The sequence below is a fragment of the Bison bison genome, unplaced genomic scaffold, assembly GCF_000754665.1.
Source record: "Bison bison bison isolate TAMUID 2011002044 unplaced genomic scaffold, Bison_UMD1.0 scf7180017864302, whole genome shotgun sequence".
In the NCBI taxonomy this organism is placed as follows: Eukaryota; Metazoa; Chordata; class Mammalia; order Artiodactyla; family Bovidae; genus Bison; species Bison bison.
Window position 1 is genome coordinate 729,026 of NW_011494874.1, and position 8,822 is coordinate 737,847.

General features: G+C 51.9%; 1 pseudogene; it reads left to right on the forward strand.

The window, feature by feature from the left end:
* The first annotated feature begins 4,011 nt into the window (after positions 1–4,011).
* The window catches only part of LOC104996991, a 6,861-nt pseudogene continuing 2,050 nt past the window's right edge, over positions 4,012–8,822 (forward strand).

Sequence of the window (8,822 nt, forward strand, 5' to 3'; positions counted from 1 at the left end):
CTTTATTTTCCTCTTCTGAAAAGTCCTAGGAGATGATGGTGTAAAGACGCTTGGCTTTTCTCTCCTCTGCTCCATCGTCCCCTTGTTTAATGCAGGGGCCCTTCCTGGTTCCTGGGGCTTCGCTGGTAAGCAAATGGATACGCGGCCTGCGTTGTTCTTGTGGAGTGGTGAGGCAGAGTGAGTGACGCTGTGAACTGTTTCTTCTGTAAGCAGGTATCCTTGCCGTGGAGGAAACTGGAGCAGAGGGAGGGGGAGGGGAGGCTGCCCCAGGAGCTGGTGGTCAGGGCTGGTCTAACGAGTGGAGGAGGAGGCGTCTGGGAAGAGCTGCTGGTGGAGGGGACAGCTGTGCAGAGAGATGGGGGCCGGGGGCCAGAGCAGAGGGAGAAAAGGGGCTGCAGAAGATGTCTGGTCAGACAGGAGCAGGGTCAGGCCACAGGTGGGGTCAGTCTGGTTGCTGCATTGAAGGACAGACTCTGGGGGTGGGGGACCGGGAGGAAGGGCTTGGCCACTGTCTGGTGAAGGATGGGGTCAGCTAAGGAGGCATGAGGCCTGGCAGCTGGTCTCTTTGTTTTGCTTCCCTGATAGCTCAGTTGGTAAAGAATCTGCCTCCAATGCAGAAGACCCCAGTTCAATTCCTGGGTCAGGAAGATCCCCTGGAGAAGGGCTAGGCTACCCACTCCAGTATTCTTGGGCTTCCCTGGTGGCTCAGCTGGTAAAGAATCCACCTGCAATGTGGGTAGACTTGGGTTCAATCCCTGGGTTGGGAAGATCCCCTGGAGAAGGGAAAGGGTACCCACACCGATATTCTGGCCTGGAGAATTCCATGGACTGTATATAGTCCATGGGGTCTCAAAGAGACTGAGCGACTTTCACTTTCTGAGAAGCAAGGGGATTAAACGTTTTAACATGAGAATGTCTGTGGGAGGGAACATGAGGGGGTGGGCAGGCATGCAGGTCGGACCCCAGGGAAGGAGGGGAGACTGATGGCATCCTGGGAGCCCTGCAGCCTATGAGAGGTCCTGCCAGGCCATCAGAGGAGCTGGCTCCTAGGAGCAGGCCTGCTTTCTCCACCTTGCTGCTCTAGGTCCCTGGCTGGGAGGGGCTGCGGGGAGCATGAATTTCAGACTCAGCAGCTGGGACCCTGGGTTGATTACCATTCTTGGATCTGCAGGGTCCACACTCCCTTGCCCATGACTGGCCTGGACTGGGCCCCTCCCCTCCACCTCTGTGATCCCAGCTGCAGTGGTCCAGGGGAACAGTGGCCCTAACCAACGCATTCATTTGTCACCAGTTCCTGCTTGCTGCCTGATGTGTGTGTCCTTTGCTTGGAGGGTCAAGTCCCTGTTTGATGGGTATTGGGGTTAAAATGGAACGTGATTCTATTGCTACAGAGAGGTCCCAGCAGAGAGAGAATGGAAAATCAGGTCAGGAGATCTAGGAAAGAATGTGGGTTAATTAAAATTTAAAACACAGATGTCTCTGCAGTGGTTCCGTGAGTCAGCGTGGAGCATGGGGAAGGAGGCCCAAGATGCGGCAACCGTGATGAGGTCCCGCCTGGGGGTCCCGGCCGCTGGCTGGTGCCCACACCGCTGTCCCCGCTGGGGAGGGCAGCCCGAGTTTGCTTTTAAGAAACATTTAAATTCATCCCTGTACGTCCTGGCCTGCCTGGGAAACATCCTAATTCAAGCCGAGAATCTGGGTCAGCTGTTTGTAAGAGTACTGTTTGCTGGATGGAGCTAGCAGCTGGGACGGCGGGGGACTTCTTGGGGAGAAGGAGGGGCTGGACGGAGGAGGGATTCGCTCTTTGACCTCTGCTCTGTGACCTCTGCTCTGTGACCTCTGCTCTGTGCTGTGCTCTTGTTTCTCCTCTCCGGGCCTTGACCTGAGTGCCGCCTGGAAAGGTGATGCGGCATGGCTCCCTGAAAGGCTTCCCTGGGGACGGGGATGTGGTGGGAGCCACTGGTACCTGCAGCACAGGTGACGTAGCATCTGTGGCCTGGACACACACACACACACGCACACACGCACGGACACGTGCATGCACACGCGCATACACACGCGCACGCACACACACACACACGCACGCACACGGTTTGCTGGGCCGGGTAGGGCTTCTCCATGATGGTGAGGCAAGCCCCCATGCCTTCCTTTTCTGGGCTCCTGCCTTGATGGTCCCGTGCGCGTTTGAGCTCTTCTCTGGGTGGGGCCGTAGTCACATCTCCCAGACTCTGAGGGGTCCCAGGACTCTGTTTTCTTTGTCTTTTTTAAGATTCAATATCCATCTTATGGACTGAGTTGTGTCCATCCAAAATTGGCCGGTTGAAGTCCGAACCCCCAGTCTCCCAGAATGGGGCTGTATTTGGAGACGAGTCTTGACAGATGATGTCAGGTCAGGAAGAGGTCACTAGGGGGTCCCGATGGGCTACGACTGGTGTCCTTACAGGAAGAGGGGACGAGGACTCAGCTGCACAGAGGGGGGACCGTGGAGGTGGCAGAGAGAAGACGGGTGTCCCCAAGCCGAGGAGAGAGGCCTCGGGAGAAACCAGCCTTGCTGACACCTTGGTCTTGAACTTTCCAGCCTCTGAGACTGGGAGAAAATTCTCTTGTTTAAGACCCCCAGTCTGGGGTGCTTTATGTCGGACCTAGAAAACACCGTCTGGTGTATTTGGGTAACTTAATAAACATTTGTGGAATAAGTATAGGTGGGAGCAAACTTTAAAAAAATCTTTAATTTATTTATTTTTGGCTGCGCTGGGTCTTCGCTGCTGTGGGGCTCTTCTCTAGCTGCGGCGAGCAGGAGTTGCTCTGTACGTGTAGCGTGTCGATGTCTCATCTCGGTGTCATCTCTCGTTGCAGAGCACAGGCTCTAGGCATGCGGGCTCAGTGGTTGAGGCACGTGGGCTCTAGAGCTCGGGCTCAGTAGCTTAATTGCTCCATGGCATACGGAATCTTCCCGGACCAGGGATCGAACCTGTGTCCCAGGCACTGGCAGGTGGATTCCCATCCACCGGGCCACGAGGGAAGTCTGAAACGATTGACATGTAGCTAATGCAGTGTTGTGTTTCAGGTATACTGAATGACTTCACATTGCACACGCTGTGATCATCACGGTCAGTCTGGTAACCATCTGTCCCCACACAGAGTTATTACAATATCGTTGACCATATTCTTTATCCTGTGTGTTACATCCCATGACTTATTTACTTCCTAACTGGAGGGTTCTGCCTCTCGATGCTCTTCTCCAAATTGCCTTCCTCCACCCTCCAGCAGCCAGCTGCTTGTTTTCTGGGTCTATGAGTCTGTTTTCATAAGGTGGGAGCCATCTTTAGTAAAATCACCAAATGAAGGGAAAGTTACTCAGTTGTGTCCAACTCTTTGGGACCCCATGGACTATAGAGTCCATGGAATTCTCCAGGTCGGAGTACTGGAGTGGGTAGCTGTTCCCTCCTCCAGGGGTTCTTCCCAACCTAGGATTCGAACCCGGGTCTCCTGCATTGCAGGCGGATTCTTTACCAACTGCTGCTGCTGCTCCTGCTAAGTTGCTTCAGTCGTGTCCAACTCTGTGCGACCCCATAGACATCAGCCCACCAGGCTCCCCCTAGGATTCTAGGATTCTCCAGGCAAGAACACTGGAGTGGGTTGCCATTTCCTTCTTCAATGCATGAAAGTGAAAAGTGAAAGTGAAGTCACTCAGTCATGTCCGACTCTTAGCAACTGAGCCATCACCAAATCCTGGTGTTACTCTGCAGCAGAGGCAGGTGAGGCCCTGGGGAGGAACGGCCCATCCACAGCTGAACCGGATGTTCTGGCTGGAGCTCAAGTCCCAGGGCTCAAGTCCCAGGCTATGTCCCCCCAAGAGTTCTTTCTTTCTGAGTGAGGAAAGGAGGGGCCACGGTCCTTGCCCTCCGCACTTCCCACTGAGCTTGGGGGGAGGGGGGCTGCCCCAGGCAGTGGGGTCAGGGGTGTGGGTCACACCTGGGCCTGATGGTGTGTGTGCTTAGTCACTCAGTCATGTCCGACTCTTTGCGACTTCGTGGACTGTAGCCCACCAGGCCCCTCTGTTCGTGGGATTCTCTAGGCAAGAATACTGGAGTGGGTTGCCATGCCCTTCTCCAGGGGATCTTCCTGACCCAGGGATTGAATCCACATCTCTTTTGTCTCCAGCACTGGCAGGCAGATTCTTTACCACTGCGCTGTCTGGGAAGAAGTCCTGGGCCTGATCACTTGAGCTCAGAGCCGTGTCTTCTGTTGTCAGCCCCAAGGGCCCAGTGCTGAGCCCCGAGTGCTCTGGGTGATAATGGAGGTGGGTTTCTTTCCGTGGGTGTCTGTTGAAAGTGATGAACTTGCCGAGGGGCTCGGCCTTGGGCTCCATCTCTGTGTGCTCCCCCTTCTCCTTAAGGCAGAGAACTTGCCAGCAGTTCTCTAGGATGATGAGGGAAAAGTCAGAAGAGCACTGGGAAGACTCACTCACATGTCTGTAAGGTCTCTGTGTCTCAAACTCTCATCACCGCTCCGCCACCCCCCGCCCTCCCCGCAGTGTAAGGCTGTTGACATTTAAGAAGGTGTCCAGCAGTGTGGCCCACACTTTGAACTTGACGGATCACTTGCTTGGGGGCCATGGACTTGCCCTGGTGTTCCTAGTGACCGGCTTGGACCCAGGCTCAGTCTCTGCCTTTGGTGGTGCTGGACACAGAGGCGGGAGCCCGGGCGAGGCCCTGGTCCGCTGGGCCTCAGTTGGTTTGAGCACGGGGTTTTTTCTGGCTGGGAGTGACAGCTGCGGGGTCAGGTCTGTAGTCGGAGTTAGGAGCTTTTCATCCTGGTGCTGGCGTGACTGCTTCCTGGTTAGTGTTAGCCCTGCTGGCCTTGTGTACAACCTGGGACAATGTACTAAGAGTTCTAGAGATGCAGTGAGAAGATTGGCTTGAATTTGGGAGCTCTAACGTGGCATTTGGGCTTCCCTGATAGCTCAGTTGGTAAAGAATCTGCCTGCAATGCAGGAGACCCTGGTTCAAATCCTGGGTTGGGAAGAACCCCTGGAGGAGAGAATGGCTACCCACCCCAGTATTCTTGGGCTTCCCTTGTGGCTCAGCTGGTAAAGAATCTGCTTGGAATGTGGGTTTGATCCGTGGGTTGGGAAGATCCCCTTGAGAAAGGGAAGGCTACCCACTCCAGTATTCTGGCCTGGAGAATTCCATGGACTAAGTCCATGGAGTCGCCAAGAGTCAGACACGACTGAGCAACTTTGACTTTGATTTTCACTTTCAAGGTGGCATTTAGGGTGTCAGTGATTCTCCCCCTGCTGTCTGGATGTCAGGACCCCCATTCCTCCACCCCTCCCTAGACGGCTCAACCCTGCATCTTCCCCTACTTCCCCCTCCCCTTATACCAGCCTGATCTGCCTGTCCTGGGCACTCTGTGCCTGGGCTCCTGTCCACGGCTGAGCTCAGCCTTGCCCCTCCCGCCACCCCAGGCTGTCCTGGGGCCCAGCAGAAGGTCCAGGGCCTGGGCTGATGCCTGGTGGGAGAGGGCTGGTTGACCTGAAGTACCAAAACAATGAGCTAACACCGGGGTACTTGCTGCTAGATGCATGCTTTGGGGTAAAACTCTTCGAACCCTACTGTAAAAAGGCTCCTCTACCTGGGCCTGCAGAAAGTGAACTTTTGGCTTACGAATGTGTATCCAGAGGGAGAGAAGCTTAACTGACTTTCAAAGTAAACTTTGGAGCTTTTTACTGAAGAATTGAAGAAAACAACAGAAGGGGAAAAGCTAGAGATCTCTTCAGAAAAATTGGAGATCTCAAGGGAACATTTCACCCAAAGATGGGCACAATAAAGAACAGAAATGGTAGAGACTTAGTAGATGCTGAAGAGATCAAGAAGAGATGGAAAGAATACATGGAAGAATTGTACAAAAAAGATCTTAATGAACTGGATAACTATGATGGTGTGGTCAGTCATCCAGAGCCAGACATCCTGGAGAGCAAAGTCAAGTGGGCTTTAGGAAATACTTCTTTTAATAAAGCTAGTGGATGCAATGGAATTCCAGTAGAACTATTCAAAACCCTAAAGGATGATGCCATCGGGGTGCTGTGTTCAATATGTCAGCAAATCTGGAAGATGCAGCAGTAGCCACAGGACTGGAAAAGGTCAATCCTCATCCCAGTTCCTAGGAAGGATAGTGCCAAAGAGTGTGCTAACCATCGGACAACTGCAATCACCTCCCATGCTAATAAGGCCGTGCTTAAAATCCTGCATGCTAGGCTTCAGCATTATGCGAACCAAGAACTTTCGGATGTCCAAGCTGGGTTTAGAAAAGAAAGAGGAAACAGAGATGAAATTTCTAACATTCTCTAGATCATAGAGAAAGCAGAGGAATTCCAGAAAAACATCTACCTCTGTTTCATCGACTACACCAAAGCCTTTGACTGTGTGGATCATAATAAACTGTAGAAAGCTCTTAAAGAAATGGGAATACCAGCCCATCTTACCTGTCTCCTGAGAAACCTGTATGCGGGTCAAGAAACAACAGTTAGAACCCTGTATGGAACTGGTTCAAGATTGAGAAAGGAGTACAACAGGGCTGTTTGCTGTCACCCCGTTTATTTAACCTATACACTGAGCACATCATGAGAAATGCCGGGCTGGATGAGTTACAAGCTGGAATCAAGACAGGTGGGAGAAACATCAACAACCTCAGATATGCGAATGATACCACTCTAATGGCTGAAAGTGAAAAGGAATTAAAAAGTCTCTTGATGAGGGTGAAGGAGGTGAAAGAGTCAGCTTAAATATTTAAAAAACTAAGACCATTGCATCCAGCCCCATTACTTCATGGCAAACAGAAGGGCAAAACGTGGAAGCAGTGACAGATTTCCTCTTCTTGGGCTCTAAAATCACTGTGGATGGTGACTGCAGCCATGAATTCATAAGACGATTGCTTCTTGGCAGGAAAGCGATGACGATCCTAGACAGTGTGTTGAGAAACAGAGACATTACTCTGCGAACAACAGTTTGTACAGTCAAGACTATGCTTTTCCAAGTGGTCACGTACGATTGTGAGAGTTGGACTGTAAAGAAGGCAGAACACCAGAGGATTGATGCCTTTGGACTACAGTGCTGGAGAAGACTCCTGAAAGTCCCTTGGAGAGCAAGGAGATCAAGCCAGTCAATCTTAAGGAGAATCAACTCTGAGTAAGTCATTGGAAGGACTGATGCTGAAGCTGAAGCTGCAGTATTTTGGTCATCTGATGAGAACAGCGGACTCACTGGAAAGTCTCTGATGCCGGGAAAGGCTGAGGGCAGAAGGAGAAGAGGGTGTCAGAGGATGAGATGGCTGGATGGCATCACTGATGCAATGGAATGAACTTGGGCAAACTCCGGGAGACTGTGGGGGCAGGGAGGCCTGGCGTGCTGCAATCCACGGGGTCGCAAAGAGTCAGACATGACTGGGCGACTGACCAACAACAAAACCATAGCATGATCTACATGCAGAATGTATGGCCCACTGACTGTTCACACACTGACCCCTGTGGGAACCAGTGCCCGGATCACGAAACAGAACCTTACATCTGCACTTTGAAACCACTCTCTTGACCAGCTCTGTCACCCCAAAGGTGATATCCCGAGGTGTTTGGAAGGCTGGTTTTCTCTAACCGTAAAGATGGCTGGGCTGTGCCTGAAGCAGACCAGTCCTCCGCCTCTCCAGCTGTGAGCGTGCCTCCCTGTCCTTCCCACTCAGCGCCACTGCTCCCCAAGGTGCTCATCTTCTTCAGAAGGGAGCCGGCAATGCTTTATCTGGAATGAATTATTTTCTGCTGAGATTCAGGAGGCGGACAAGTGGTCACTGATAAGAGGTTGTTACCGACGGGTTTGTAAAGAGGGTAACACTTGCCCCCTCTAGGACATGGCTTGGTTTGTGGGTGTGTATATGTGTGTCCATCTGTCTCTTTCTCTCTCCAGCACCTGCATCAGCACAGCGAGTGATGCAAAGAAGATACTTCTGTGCCAGGACCGAAGACCCACCGTATTGCTAGGTAATGCTTTGTTCACTACTGAATTGAAGTGTTTGAAGCATTTAAATATGTAGTTTTAAAAGTTTAAGAGTTTTTACTTAAACTGGTTTGTCAGGAAGACTGAACATCAAAGAAGGCCCCTGGTAAATGACTGTTAAAATTGACTGGATTTATAAAGGGGCTTCCCTGGTGGTTCAGACAGTAAAGAATCTGCCTGCAATACTGGAGACCTGGGTTCGATCCCTGGCTTGGGAAAACACCCTGGAGGAGGGCATGGCAACCCACTCTAGTATTCTTCTAGAGAATCCCTATGGACAGAGGAGCCTGGCAGGCTACAGCCCGTGGGGTCCCAAAGAGTTGGACACGACTGAGTGACTAAGCACAGAACATAGGGTTTATAAACATAAAAGATTTTTAAGTTGGACGTCAATGCTTAAGGAAAAACTATGTTTTTAAATGTAGTATTTCAATAAATGGAATTTAATTAATTTATTGAAAAACTTTATTTAAAAAACAAAGTGACTGCTACTAGTTGTTTCTGCACACAAAAGTCATCTTTAAATAAACTCCAGAGTGCGCATGGCCACAGTGGCCGGTGTGGGGTTGAGTCAGTCATGAGACCTGGAGCTATGGACCTCGGGTGGCCCGGCAAGCCGGCGACAGAGTGGCGGGTGCGGGGTTCAGGAGGCCTGGGCATGCCGCTGCCACCCCCACCCGCAGCCAGCCACACGCTGTGGGCATGCCCTGGCTCTGCGCTGTTTCCGATGGCATCCGCCTCTGCGGCCGTGGCAAAGCACAAGCAGATCCTGTC